The following is a 15528-nucleotide window of genomic DNA, read 5'->3' as shown; positions in this document are numbered from 1 at the left end:
GGGTTGGGTAAGGATATATGAACTGAGTGTAAAAAAAATCATAAAGATAATACGTGTACCTTGAAAGAACAGTTTTATCTTATATATATATATATATATATATATATATATATATATATATATATATATATTATATATATATATATATACATCTTTTAAGAGAAAAATGTTCTTTCAAAGTATTTTTAAAAGAATTTTTGACACTCCGTTTGAGATCACTAGGATATATTGAATCGACATATGAATGAAAATGATTATTGTTATTAGATAAGACGTCGTCCTATAATATCTAAATGTCGAGTTGACATACAGATTCTGCCTCATAAGAAAATAAAAACAGGTCAGCTAACAAAGAAGCGGAATTCGTGTCCATGGGAATTCCAACAGACTGTTGGAAAACGTAATCACGAAAGATATTGTCAATGAGGAACTCCAGCATCTTTTAATATCGAATTCGGAGTATTTGTGCGTAGAATCTGAGTGGTGTTTAAAAAATATTTATTGAATGATTGATCACTAAATAAAAATATTTCCTTTTTCCATTTTTGTTGAAGAAGGAACTGTCCATGATGTAAAAAATTCTAATCTTTAATTTATCGTCAGGATTTATCGTGTAAAGTGTTGAAAAGTCGTACGGTTTGGTGTTGTTGATTTTAGAAAAATTTTGTGATTTCAAATTTACCATAAACTCTTTAGAGTTTTTCAGAATCCACATTTGATATATGAACACAGAGGTGATCCAGACAGAACATGATAGAAATCTACCTGTCCCTGCTTTTTTTTTTTTTTTTTTTTTTTTTTTTTTTTTTTTTTTTATAGTTTTGATATACACAGGGCCTGTCTCAGGGACCTCTGCAGAGTTTCTGTGGTCATAGTGTTTGAATAATGGTTGTATTCCTAAGGGTAGCTGACACACATTCTACACACACACACACACACACTCTCTCTCTCTCTCTTTCTCTCTCTCTCTCAGTCATTGACTCAATGAATAATTTCTGTTATAAATATAGAGGTGTCATAAATTGATGACATAAATTATTTCATTAACTTACAACTTTTAGAAATTATTGTGCAAATTATTGTTTGATTTCTGATTGTGCAATTTATAATACATGTATATAAAGGGGAAAAAATTACAATTATATTGAAATTGCATTGTTCAGGGATCTTTTTAAAAACAATTGAATTACGAGAAAATAGCAGTTGTGGACAGGTCAATGCTATCAAAACTCAGGTATACTGGGCTTCCTCAATATCTAACCAATGTCTGTAGGTACTGGCCGTTATTATTATCAAAACACCTCTCTGGGGTAGCTCCAGACCACAGTGTCTGCAGATGTCACTCCACCTGAGATCTATTGTTAAATGTTTGATTGACATGCAGCTTATAATTTGGGGGTGTTAACTTAAATTGGGTCTTTAAGGCATATGTTGTGGCGTAAATAAAATCTGGATTCTTGAAAATTCCAAAGAACTTTTAGTAAAATAACAAAACCTCCAAATTTGCAGCATCAAAACACGACTGTTTAACACTTTACATCTCCATTCTTCACAGCAAATTCAATACTTGGCTTTTTGACCTCACCGACAGCTGTTTTTCCCATTAAAATTGAAACTTGCAAATGTTGTTAAATATAGTTCTGATTCGACGCACTTGTACTCTGACGTTGATATTGAAATATCTACGTAGTCTGTGGAGATAAAGTCTTCCAACAGTCTGTTTTACAACTTCCATTGCCACAAATTGTACTCATATATCACGTGACCTGTTTTTGTATTGTTATTAGGTAGAATTTATTCAAAAACGTACGATAGAAGAAAAAAATCTCTTAATCATAATGTAGCCTTTTACTCGACATTTGAATACATCGACGACATTGTATCGCTTTCGTTAATATGTCGATTCGATATATCCCAGTGAAATAGAAATAAAAGACACCATAAAGTCCTCCATATCTGTTGTTTTACTGAACATGGACGTTAACGGTAAACTGATCACTGAACTTTATGCCAAGTGGGATGTCGTCAGCTTCTCCATCGTTAACTTGCCATATTTATGTAGCAATTTTCCATTCTCACCTGCATATGGTGTTTATGTATGTCTCTCAATGATTCGATACGCTAGAGCATGTTCTGCGTATGATCGATTTTTAAACCGAGACAGGCTACTGACAAATCAGTTGATGTTGCAGGGATTTCAACCGTCTTGTTTAGGGTACCTGTAAAGTGCGAAATGAAATATACCGAAACAAAGCAGATTGTATAACCGAACTCTTTTAATTATAATGATTAAAAATGGTATCTCAGGCCCTTGTGAAAGTTACCACATATAAATAAAATTCGCCTCCCCTTTCATGTAGGCTATCGGCTTGACTGATACCAAGTTTTAAAAGTTGGAAAGGGGGAGGGGGAGTAAGCACAAAGTGCATATCCAAAGTTGATTAAATACCATGTGCAACTAGTTTTGAATCCAGTCTGAGAGGTCTGGGGAAACACACTAAACAAGAGGTGGGGTCGCCGGCGTTGGATCCGCCTTTCGGCATAAATACATTGTTTGAAGAAGCTGGTGTCTGAGAAAGTTGAAAGCAGGAATCTTGAGCTCTTAACCTCTTATTTTATCTCTAACTGCTGAGGTGCGAGTACTTTCAATAATGGAAAAATAGATAGTATACAGTACTATATTATATGAATGCAATTCGGTAAGATATATATACAAGTATTATTAAAAATTATTATTGATATGTAGTAAGTCTAAAGATAACTTTATATATTTGGGGTATTGCTAAGACGGGGAATGGAAAACGGAAAATATTTTATGTAATAATATCAGGAGGTCAGCATTTTGTAAAATCAAAAGGCTTATGAACAAGGGAAGAAGAAATTACAAAGAGAACGGAAAGACATTTTCAAAATCCACCGTTTGATATATTACATACAAATACACAATATCCACATGTATACATAGATTTGTCTTTAGAGCAAAAAATACTGAAACATGTATTTATGCCCAAAGACGTATCCAACGCCGGCGACCCCACCCCTTGTTTAGTGCGTTTCCCCAGACCTCTGAGACTGTAACCCTCCGTTCTGAAATTTATGGATTCGAAACTAATTGCACATGGTATTTAATCAACTTCGGATATGTACTTTGTGCTTACTCACCCCCCCCTCCCTCCCTCCAACTTTAAAAACTTTTATCAGTCAAGCCGAAAGCCTACATCAAAGGGGAGGCGAATTTTATTTATGTGGTAACTTTCACAGGGACCTGAGATACCATTTTTAATTATCATAATTAAAAGAGTTCGGTTATACAATCTGTTTCGTTTCGGTAGGTAGGTTTCGGTTCGTTTCGTTTCGGTAGATTTCGTTTCACACTTTACAGGTACCCTCTTGTTTATGGCATTCGATGTATAACGATCATATTTCATACCCAATAAATAGGTGGTGGGAGTTTTGTAATCATGATATCAGTTTGTAGAGTTTATGAAATAAAAGTAATAGATAGAAATTTACATAAAAAATTGTTACTGCTTGATTTATTTTACCTTGAAGATTAAATTGAAGTCTATGGGAAGAACATGTTTTATTAATATGTTTTTGAAAGAAATTATATTTTCTTACAACTCTCTTAGTAAAATGTTGCATAAACGTTCTGTTGATGAAAAATACGAAATAAAATTGATTATTTACCGCACATATTGTTTTTAGAAAATTTCAATTTTCTTATTTTTTACCAAGGGCGGATAACTCTTCCAGAAATTCTCAAGTGCAAAACGATGGGCTCTTCATCATTTACCAGTTATGTGAATTTAATGTATTTCACTTTAGTTATTACTGTTAATTAACAATAAACACTTTATCTTGATTTAATTATTACTGGTAATTAACAATAAACTCTTTATCTTGATTTAAATCATTCAATCTCCTTTCAATATACATTGAATACCTTAAAAGCAGCATTTTGCAAATTGTATGGTTGTTATAATAATTTTATTTGAAAATACAACGAGCTATTAGGTCGAATGCTGCCTAACATGTTTCATTAGGCCGTTTTATACTGATGTTGACTACGAATTACTCCCGTTTTCTGATCGACATAGGACTGACGGCGGATGTGATCAGTCTGTAGTGGAGGTCTTCCTGATCCCACCTCTGCTGTTTCTTAGGGGTCCGTAATTATCCTGCTCTCAACTTTGTTTTTCTGTTTAGGATTTACAAGATTGATCACTGTTCGTTATCTTCACTTTTCTTATGTACAAATGAACTCATGTATCTTTAATTGTTATCAATTCACACTGTAGGCAAAACTATTTCAATTTCTTTAAGTTGTGCTTGTATTATACACGAACGAACATGTTACCACCCTACACCGGAAGTTGGAAAGGGACGTATCTGTTGTTCCGGTCCTAGTGTTCACGTAATAGTACCAACAAACAATATATTGAGCATGTATTCGTAGGTGCGTGTTTTCGACTTAGTACGAGATGTAACCTGATTTTGATCAAGTTACAGGATATATAAGGTTAAGATCACTATAAGAAACCGGATAGAAATAAGATGGAAACCGGTTGGTTAGGGCGCACGCTTGGTAGCCGAGAGGTGCCGGTTTCGATTCTCAATCTAGGCGCCACATCAAACCTTAACATAGATAGTGACTGTTCCTTCTCCAAGCCCCAGGTACTAATGTCATGCGCTACGTTTCTACCATTTTATTTTACGAAAAATATAATTTCATCTTCTCAATGTGAAGAGTACTTGTATGATTTCCTTGATAGGTTTTACATTCATATTGTAGTTATTTTACTCTATTTACGTTCATATTGTAGTTATTGTTACTATATTTACATTCATATTGTAGTTATTTTTACGATATTTTCATTCATATTGTAGTTATTTTTACTCTATTTACGTTCATATTGTAGTTATTTTACTCTATTTACGTTCATATTGTAGTTATTTTTACTATATTTACATTCATATTGTAGTTATTTTTACAATATTTTCGTTCATATTGTAGTTATTTTTACTCTATTTACGTTCATATTGTAGTTATTTTACTCTATTTACGTTCATATTGTAGTTATTTTACTATATTTACATTCATATTGTAGTTATTTTTACTATATTTACATTCATATTGTAGTTATTTTTACGATATTTTCATTCATATTGTAGTTATTTTTACTATATTTACATTCATATTGTAGTTATTTTTACTATATTTACATTCATATTGTAGTTATTTTTACTATATTTACATTCATATTGTAGTTATTTTACTCTATTTTGTATACCGGCATGGTTAGATCATCTGACTAGTAAATAAATGTAAGGTTCCCGAGTTCGACCTTCGATTGATCCAAAGATTCGCTACAATAACTTAGTAATGCCCTAACACAACCTTCTGTAATACATAAGAGCCGACTTTACATTTTACTTGCCACAACCAGGAACTATCAAAATATGTTAACTCTAAAACAAACCTCGTAATAAAGCCCAAGAGGTTTCTTTGTAAAAACAAGATAGGAGCAAATGGATCGTAGCAGTGACGTCACGAAAAATCATACAGCGATATCGAGTGTGTTAGAAAGTACACATAGACTTGCAAAAAGCAATAGTATAAACTTCGACTAGAAACTAAGTCAATAACTTAATCCATGCCTAGTATAAACTGTCCTCGCCCAACATGTGTTAAAAAAAAAAAAAGGAAGAAAAGAAACTCTAAATACCAAACTCCCCGTCGAGGCCTCATTACGTCACCTACGTACAGACCTCTTTGTGAGCAAACGAACTCTGGCTCAAGTTTGCTCTAAATACGTGTAGTATGAATGGCGCTGCATCGTTATGACGTTATCAGCACGGTATATTATGTTTGCTGTCAAAACTTTACAATATTATGCACAACGTTTCCATTTCGAGGATTGATTAATAAAATATAAACTGACATAGCACAATTACAAGAACATTAAGCTTGGTGAGAAACTCACGCCCACGTGACATTTGTTGTGAAGAGTTAATGCACGAGACATTCACCTTGCATATTCGAATACGACCAATTCTAGATATCAGAATAAAACAAAAATACTCAGAGACTTTGTACATCTTAATTTTACCAGAGAAAAATACTTATTAGAAAATACCACCATATTTGATAAATAGGTATAACCCCAATAGTGTGACGTTACCCCCTAAATTCTTCATGTAAAACTTATACGGTACCAATTTTGATGCCCAGATTCGCATTTCGACAAATAATGTCTCTTCAGTGATGCTCAACCGAAATGTTTGAAATCCGAAATAACTATGAAGTTTTAGATCTAAATATAGCCAAAAACAGCGTGTCAAAAAAGTGGAGCCAAATTCGTCCAAGGATAAGAGCTATGCATGAGGGAGATAATCCTTAATTTTGAAATGAATTTCTAAATTTTATAACAGCAATTAAATATACATCCGTATTTCCAAGCTAGTAACGAAGTACTTAGTTACTGGGCTGTAGAGACCCTCGGGGACTAACAGTCCACCAGCAGAGGCCTCGACCCAGGGGTCATAATGTAAAACTTATACGGTAACAATACTTATACGGTATCTATTGAAAGTCAAATTCAATGTAACTATATGTATACAACATACCTATACAATATAAAGAATTAGTTTCCCGGCTCTAAATCTCAGGTTACCACTTGTTAGAGCACACGTGTTAATATCATATTCAATTACATTGTGCAATAATTAAATTTCTTATATCTCACAGCACATGTATCTTCGTGGCAATTGTAACGATATATGCACTCTAGCAAGGACAACCTGTATCAGTGGGTTTTAAAAAAGATATTTGTATGTATTTATATCTATAAGATATATGTTCAAATTGAAGTCATATCTATAGGGTTTACCAATGATTAAATACGAAACTCATGACTGTTGTTAACGATACTTTTGAATTGTAAACAATAGATCACGAATGTAAATAATCGTTTACGACATTTATGAAGAAAATAAATATTGATTGTATGTTATATCTAAACTGTAGTTTACAACTATTAATTAGAGACTATGTTAAATATTGTCTATGAATCTAAGTTACAGAGTATCGTTAGTTATAATTAGCAAAGGGAAACTATAATTCACAAGTGTTAAATAGTTTATCTGCTGCATAAAGTAAGTAAAAATAATATGTATAGTGCAGTAGTAAAGAGGATTTGCGAGCCGCCACATTTCTCACCTTTGTGACCCTTGACCAGGAAAGATTAACTAAACTAGTGTTAACAATATGGAGAATTCTAGTATTCTCAAGTGATCTTCGTAATGGGTGAAAATAAGATAAACTATACCAAACTAAGATTAACTCGTCTTAATTATCGTTTATATGCGAGAATTTATAGATATTTTAAATACGTATTCGTTTAAGATTTGTAGATATAGTAATTTTCGTCGTTAAATATAATTTCTTAAAAGAAAACGATTGTTTCGCTTCGAGAAAAATATAGTTAAATTAATAAACCAAGTTTATATCAGACGCAAGTCTGTGTTTCACTATTATATTTATCAAGTTTATATCAGACACAAGTCTGTGTTTCACTATTATATTTATCAAGTTTAGAACCACAACCATCACCTTCCTGTCCAAGAAGAAAGAAGGATTAATATTTAAAGAAATTATAACTATTGTATAGTATGCCATTTTAACCAAATTGGAGACGAATTTCACTATATTCTGCAATGTAAAGCATTGTGCAAATTACGCAAAGATTTTATTTCAATAAACTGATGTATGTTGTGTTCTGTCCCAAACACTAGACCATATTGGGAACTTATGTCTTCCAGAGATTATGTATCTGTACAACAGTTATATACGAATCAATAATTTGTCTGTTCTCCTGATTTTCTCTCTGTTTGTATGTAATTCTATATTATGTATATACGTTTTAAGTACCTCGTGTTCCATGGTTGGAGTGAAATAAACTGAGTGAGCTGAACTTGTTCTTTTGTGAAATTGGTTATTTAAATTTTAAGCCTAGCTTTATCGGCAGAGCAATCACAGGTCATACCGCCATGTTCACGGAAATGCACTATTTACTTCTATACGTTTTAGTATCATTGATGTCACGGTATTCGTAGTTAACACTATTTATTTACAGGTCTACAGTAACTTCGTCTGTTCTCACTCACCTATCAAGGCTATGGATACATAGAAATAGAATTTCTTTAAAAGTACCTCTCCACGAGTGCAAAGCATTAGTGAAAAGAAATTTCCTTCAAAATCCTGTTTTACCAGTGCCCCGTGTCGTTGTCCAACTACAGAACGTTTAATATCTATTATGTTTAAATACCCCCCCTTTTTTTTTTTTTTTTTTTTTTTTTTTACTTTTCTTAATGAATAAATTACAATATTTCACTATTGATAATGCAATAAAAATATTTTTTCCTAATTCATTTCTTTTCTTTTTTTCATTTCTCTAACCAAACTCCGGTGGTGAAAGTATCAATGAAAGAAATATCATAGCACAAAATGCAAGCTTTATATATATATATATATATATATATATATATATATATATATATATATATATATATATATATACGTAAATATTGTTTTTACAAGTACTGTAAATGACTGTCTATCTTTTAATAAATTATGAAAGTTAAGAATTATTTTTTGTTTCTATAGATAAAAGCTTTTGGTCCTTAAAAAATACAAAAAATCCTTTTATGCTCTCAAAACTATTTTTTTAAATGTTAATCATTAGATTTAAAATAATGAATACTCTATGAAAATTCAGAATCATTCCCAGCTACGAGAAAAATTATAACAAAATCTGTTCACAAAGGTTGTTTCTCTTTATTTTTGGATTAAAATATTTAAACCATCATCGACAGCTGAACCTCGTACACTTCCATAGTGTCGATAATAAATTTAATCCAAATTACTATAAAATAGTATGGGTGAAAGACTGATTTATTCATCTGTATAACTGATAGGTTTATATATTTACCTTTATCATCATATTTTATTTATTTGTATTTAGCTAGAGAGGTTTCCTGAACTTTGATATTTTTTAATCTTACATTAAAAAGTTCGAGATGTCACTATTTCTCTTCATATTTTGATTCCTATTTAACAATATACTTTGTATGTGATAAATATACAACAAAATTCTTCTTTTGTGTATCAATATTCCTCATTCAATTTAACAATACAGAGCTTGACACCGTAACGCAGAGGTAAAGAATTGTACCTCTAGTTCGTTGGGGGTTCAAATCTCATCTTTTTCAATGCACCAACTCTTTTGTGAATTATTGACCATGGATACTATAGCACAGTATATGGGACTTAAACATTCAGTCTTATTTAACATGTTGAATAAAGGGAAAATAATTTTAAATGGAGCCAAGGAATGCGCACCGTTGCTTCAAGATTTCTCCCATTCGAAATCTAGGTATTAAGTTAAAATGCATTACAACAACAAAAATTCAATCTCATTTGGACTTTTATTGCTCTAAAATATTATCCCATGGGTCCATAAATAATTTGATTAGTGTGTAACGATATCAATTAAATTACAAATTAATAATTTATTTGGTACGAAGCACTTGCATAAAGTTTCTTGTACAACTTACCATATTTTAAAATTCCTCACAGATAAACATGATAACATCTATCTAACACCACAATTATCAATGGTTCACACATAAAAGAATTCACATCAATGAAAGAGAAGGTTCATAGAACCCAATCATCAACAAATCCTCCATATTTGATATAACAATATCCGTCACTCGTGAATCGGAACAGTCGTCCGTAGTCTCTGTCCATTTCTAATTAAGTGGCCACTTGCAATAAATGTCTAAATTAACGGTAACTCCCCCTGCTACCAAATCTTGTAAAATAAACAGAAACACCAATTACGCCCACTTCATTCTATGACACTTCCTGGAAGATTCCATTTTTCGGTGTGCCAGCTCTCCGTTCAACTCTGATGTAGGTAAGGAAAATTTGGTCGCCCTGGATGAATTTCTCGCTGTGTGGTCCAAAACCTCGCTATGTGTGGCCAATTTTGCTGCGGTCCTGTCGATGCGACACTTTTATGGTGACGTCAATGTGCAATCGTATCGTCTTACAGTGCCGATTAATTTAAATCTAGGTATTCAGCGAAAAGGCATGCAGAACTTTTCATTTATCTTTATCTATTCAAATATCGAAAATATAAATTTAAATACAGGAAAATGGAGGATCAGCGTGCATCTCGTTCAGATATGGGTATAGAATATGACCTTTGTACACTTTAAAAGTTTGATTTTGATTTTTTCTGGATATAAATACACCATATTTTTCTTTCTGGGATTTATTTTTTCAAATGCAAAAGCAAAGAAACAGTTTCCTGCAGGGTTTTGTTGTATGGTTTTTCACTTTTAAAGATATATACAAAATTCAGAATCTGCAAAACATGCATGTTTAAAAATAATAATAATAGATAAATGAATAAATAAAGAGTCGTTAATAATCGATAATTTTAACAAAAAATGATACAGAAAAGTAAGACTATTTTGCCAATCATATTATCAAAACACATTTAACTTTACACTGGTGAGATTATTCTTAATCTGGTGAATAAAAATCAATTGCCAATAAGAATGACGATTTCATTCATTAAAAAAAAACTTGTGCAGATGGTAGGTATTGAATATTTACTAGATATTCATTTCCGGGGGGGGGGGGGGTAGACATTTCGGGATTTTTCAGAATGTAAACAATTGTACAAAATAAAATGAATAAATATACAGGTATCTCTGTTTGCCAATAATACAGCAACGATTGAAGGATCATTTTAAAATTATTCAAAATTTACATACATGCAGCAATATGCAGTATGCATCAAAATGCACTACTCCAGTATTTATAAACATCTGGTTGATAATATTTGCTTGCAATATTACCTAGGTAAATATATTCCTAAAATATGTACAAAAAGGGCATCTCCAAAATAAAGTTTTTATCGCATAATTTATCCTTTGAAACTGGTAGGCATAAAAATGTACCACGTGAAAATGGTTTTGAAAAACACGTTACTGAAATCAAGGATGAATACCACTTTTTGTTAGTATGTCCTGTATTTTTTAAAAAGATTAAACAGTGTTTTATCATGTATAACATAATAGGATTAGGCATTAGGCAGAGCCTGAATAAACCCTCTCTTTTAAGATACAAGGGACATATAATGTCACATAATGATCAACTAAGAGATTACAACGTATATGATAATTGATAATGATATCTCAATATGTATGAAGTAAAAAGATAATATATCATACAAAGTGCAATCATAATAATTATAGGGAATGAATACGTCACATGCATAATGTATGTCTTGTATATTGCCAGATTTGAGCTAAATTAGTGAAAATGTATTCCATGTTCGTACAATTATTAAGCGCGAACAATGTAAAGAACTTAGGAAAATTTATTCGTAAAGCTCTTAAATTAAGAACAGCCTATAATATGTAATCTTTAAATCTCTACTCTGCCGTCATTCTCATATTTTTACTATCATTATACGATTATATCTACATCTGCTAAATATCTTTGTAAGATATTGGTCGTTTATTTTCGGTTTTGTTGTCATTTTTATGCATGTTCAATGTTCAAAATAAAAGAAATGAATGTATTTCATACACCATCGTTTAGATGCTCGGATAACTTCTCCGTATGTCATCTATAGTGTTGTGGTAAAAAACAAACAACAGGGATTTTCAAAAACACAAAGTTAAATGCAGTATGAGAGAGAGAGAGAGAGAGAGAGAGAGAGAGAGAGAGAGAGAGATTATCTGATATGCCTCAAGGCATAAATAACTTGTATTTACGCCACTTTAATTTTAATGTGGGCAGATGTCGTTAGCCTCCTAGTCCTATGTATATTTCAAAGCACACCCATATCACGTGACTCTAACATGACACTCTTTACCATTCTTTACCCAGAGTTCCGTATGCTACTCGCACTACACCTCTGTCAACGGATTTTTACAGATATCTTGTAAAAGTTTCTAATATCCAACATTCATGTTTTGGACTAAATATTTTGTCATATTATGAAATGCCTTTGATGCAGTTAAATTGAAGCTTCGTAATATGCCTATGAATGTAGGGCACTTACGTGGTGGAGATTTAAATGTAAACATGGAATCAAAAGTAAGAAAGGCTGTAAAATTCGATGAAACTTGTAAAATAAGAGACAAGCTAAATGGTAAATATGTACATGTACTTATCAAAGAGTCAATGGGCTATGAAAAGAGCCTGATGTACCACCTATTGCCAAAACCTTTAAAAGAAAAGGAAACGAGAATGATTGTTTATATCATGTGATCATATTGTCACGTGATTTCAAGCGTTGATAGCAAACTTCCGTCAGAGTTCGTTTGCTAACAAACCAAACTCAATCGGATCACTAGCTGTACTGGCCACCGTCCATAATGAATAGAAACAAATCGTCTATGCGTATGCCTGGAAAATTTATTCTTAAGTCAATGATTGGCATCATGTGACTTCCTCAACTTCATACGATATACTGTAATAAAACAAAACAATAATTGTAAACAGTGAATTGATACTGACAACACATATGATCATGTATAATAATAATTCAAACTATCCAAAAACTGAGTTCAATACAGAAAATTGCTGTTTATAACACAGACTGCACCAAACAAATAGTACTCTGATATAAATTACAATAAATATAAAGAGCATCTGTATTGCACAACAAAACAGAGTTATTGCCCCTGAAGTTACAAAAAGTTTGAGTGCAACTAGTTTTCACCTTATGAGCAAAAATAATCTACGCATGGTCTTACTATATGTCATATATATTATAGGATTAAACGTTCTTTTTGAAGAATTTATCGATGTGTAAACTCCGGACATTTTGCTCACAAACTGAATAAAAGTGCGAAGCACTTTTATGTTAAGTTTGTGAGTAAAATGTCCGGAGTTTACACATCGATAAATTCTTCAAAAAGAACGTTTGATTCTTATAATTCCAATTCATTCACTTTACTAACAATTCCAAAAATTTGAATAGTTTCCCCGCACTATGTTATTTATTTTCAGGTGTGTATGAATACATCGCGTTTTCGGATTTATTGATGTGTAAACTTTTGTTCAGCTTTATTTTCGTCCAATCAAAACAATTGTAATAAGTAACATTGGAATTATATCTTAATACTAACATTGAATTATATTGCACAATACTGTAATTCTGTAAACATAGTTTGCATAAATATTCGGGACATGAACTACATACACATGTGTTTACTCAGAGAACATGCTTTATACACTATCAATTCAAATAATACACGTTTTCAAATAAATCTATGGAATGTGCTAATTTTCATCATTGTCTTACCGAATAAGTAGTTTCTCTAGGAAACGGCAGTTCAGTACAATGTCCAGTGAAACAGGAACATAATACTCACATTCTTCGCAGCGAGCTCGTGCTTACACAAAAAAATATATGTGCCCTAAAAACTATGACGTAGCGCGCGGATAACGTGTACAAATTGGCGCAAAAATTTAAATGTAGAAATTGGCTGCTACACTAGCTTAGGTCAACAAGCTGTTTTACTCCCCACTTGTCTCGTAGAACACTGTATTGACAAACGTGTAGGTGACCTACATTTAGACTATCGGATCACGCGCTCGTCTTTTTCCGTAACCGGTAAGTTATTTGCGGTTACGGAAATAGCCGAGTAGTCTCGTTCAACCAGACACTCGGCTGTCTCCGTATATCTCTGACGAGCTCTTCGGATATTTACGGAAAAAGCAGAGCGTCTGGTTGCACGAGACTAATAGCCGAGTAGTTACGATTGAAACCAAACTCTTCCATTTATGCACTATGGGATAGCGATTTCTTAGGTTGCGTATACTGTGTGGCGTCACTGTAGAATGACGAAAAAACATAACGTCAAACGTAGACAGTTCAAAACAAGAACGTAAACATCAACTTCATTACTTTACACTATGATTTGAACAGAGTTTCCCTACTTTTAATTATGATTTTTTGATCATTTTGTGTTTAAAATAAAATCCATACTTTTAAATTAATGCTCTTAATGTCGATGTTTTCATGCTTTAACTACGAACTACTTTAGAGATGATTTGCCCGCGTGATAATCGCGGACTCACAATATACAAACGTACTGCGTGAAATTGGAGATGTAATGAGGCCTCGGCGGAGAGTTTGAGAGGTGTAAGCGAAGCTTGCGTAACATGCCCTCTGATGAGAGAATGACTTTTTATGTACGTCTGTGTCATCGAATCATATCGCTTCTATCATAGCTCACACAGACGTTTAAAAATGGCCGTCCTTTCTTTATTACTGTACATATCAAAATTCAGGACCCAGACATTCGGAGGGCCTTTGACTTCAAAGACGTGTAAAATTTCCAGATAAAGATCAATTCAAATATGTTACCAAAGGACCAAATGTGATATCATTGATATGATCAAGTTTTTTTTTTTCAACCTGGAAGTACGGTACACATGGAATATGTTTTCTCTTGAAAAGTTTTCATGACAACTACTGATGATACCCATCACGTGAAATGGCGTGTTAATTCAATTTTCAAAATCTCAACTTTATCAATAAAAAAAAAAGAGTTGATTTAAACAACACATTTTGTAAAACAGAAAAATCCCGGATTCTTTGCACACTGATATATAGGCTATATAATATACCATGTCAAATATATTATAGAATTCTTCGGATTATCTAAATAAGCAACCGGTTGACTGAAATGTTATTCTCAATTTTGCTAACCAGGCCTAAAGACCATAAACTGAGAATAGTCTTTAAGTTAAAATTTTGACTATTTACATATCTTATGATTTATCTAGCTCATATCACTTGAAGAAACTACTGGTTTATAAAAAAAAAAAAAATAATTGCAAACATATACTGAAAATTTTATTTGTTTATGAATATCATTTCAAAGGGTAGTTGGGTTTGAAATATAGACTAAAAGTATACATCCTCAGTTTATAGTCCTCAGATCAGTTCTTTACATTTGAAAATCAAAATTCTTACTTTTAACGCTTCGAATATCAAACTACTAGATAGTCAACATTTGAATGTTGTAGGACTGTAACATCAGCATGGTATCACAATAAAACAACAATTTAACGTTAACAACGTCACACTAACAAGCATAGCTTTTTTTTTTCTTTTTTTTTTTTAAAAAAAAGCCTGCCGTCTTTAGCAACAACTTTAAAGAGTGAACTTGAATTATTTCTTTGTTTTCATTATTGAAATGTGCTGTTCTTATAGATACCCTTTAAAAAGCGGTATCCTGCGAAACGGGTCTTCAGTACTCCTTGCTTGTCGTAAGAGGCGACGTTTTTAAAAATATCTATTTAAAAACAATTGTCTTCCTGTAACATTGTGAATATTATATTTACAGGAAGACACTTTTTTTATTATAGATATTTAAAACGTCGAGTGCCTGTGAGAGGCGACTAAATGGGGCGGTCCTTCAGAT

The 15528-nt window shown here is 32.3% G+C and overlaps 1 long non-coding RNA gene across 1 annotated transcript; it reads right to left on the bottom strand.

The window, feature by feature from the left end:
* Positions 1-12488: 12488 nt before the first annotated feature.
* On the bottom strand, positions 12489-13743 carry LOC125664906 (uncharacterized). Its single transcript, XR_007366102.2, has 2 exons — positions 13398-13743; positions 12489-12560 (listed from the first exon to the last, which is right to left on the bottom strand). It is a non-coding gene; the product is annotated as an uncharacterized LOC125664906 (long non-coding RNA).
* Between the last annotated feature and the right edge of the window lie 1785 nt (positions 13744-15528).

The sequence above is a fragment of the Ostrea edulis genome, chromosome 1 (genome assembly GCF_947568905.1).
Source record: "Ostrea edulis chromosome 1, xbOstEdul1.1, whole genome shotgun sequence".
Lineage (NCBI taxonomy): Eukaryota > Metazoa > Mollusca > Bivalvia > Ostreida > Ostreidae > Ostrea > Ostrea edulis.
Note: the sequence above shows the minus strand (reverse complement) of the source record. Positions and strands in the feature narration are given on the sequence as shown.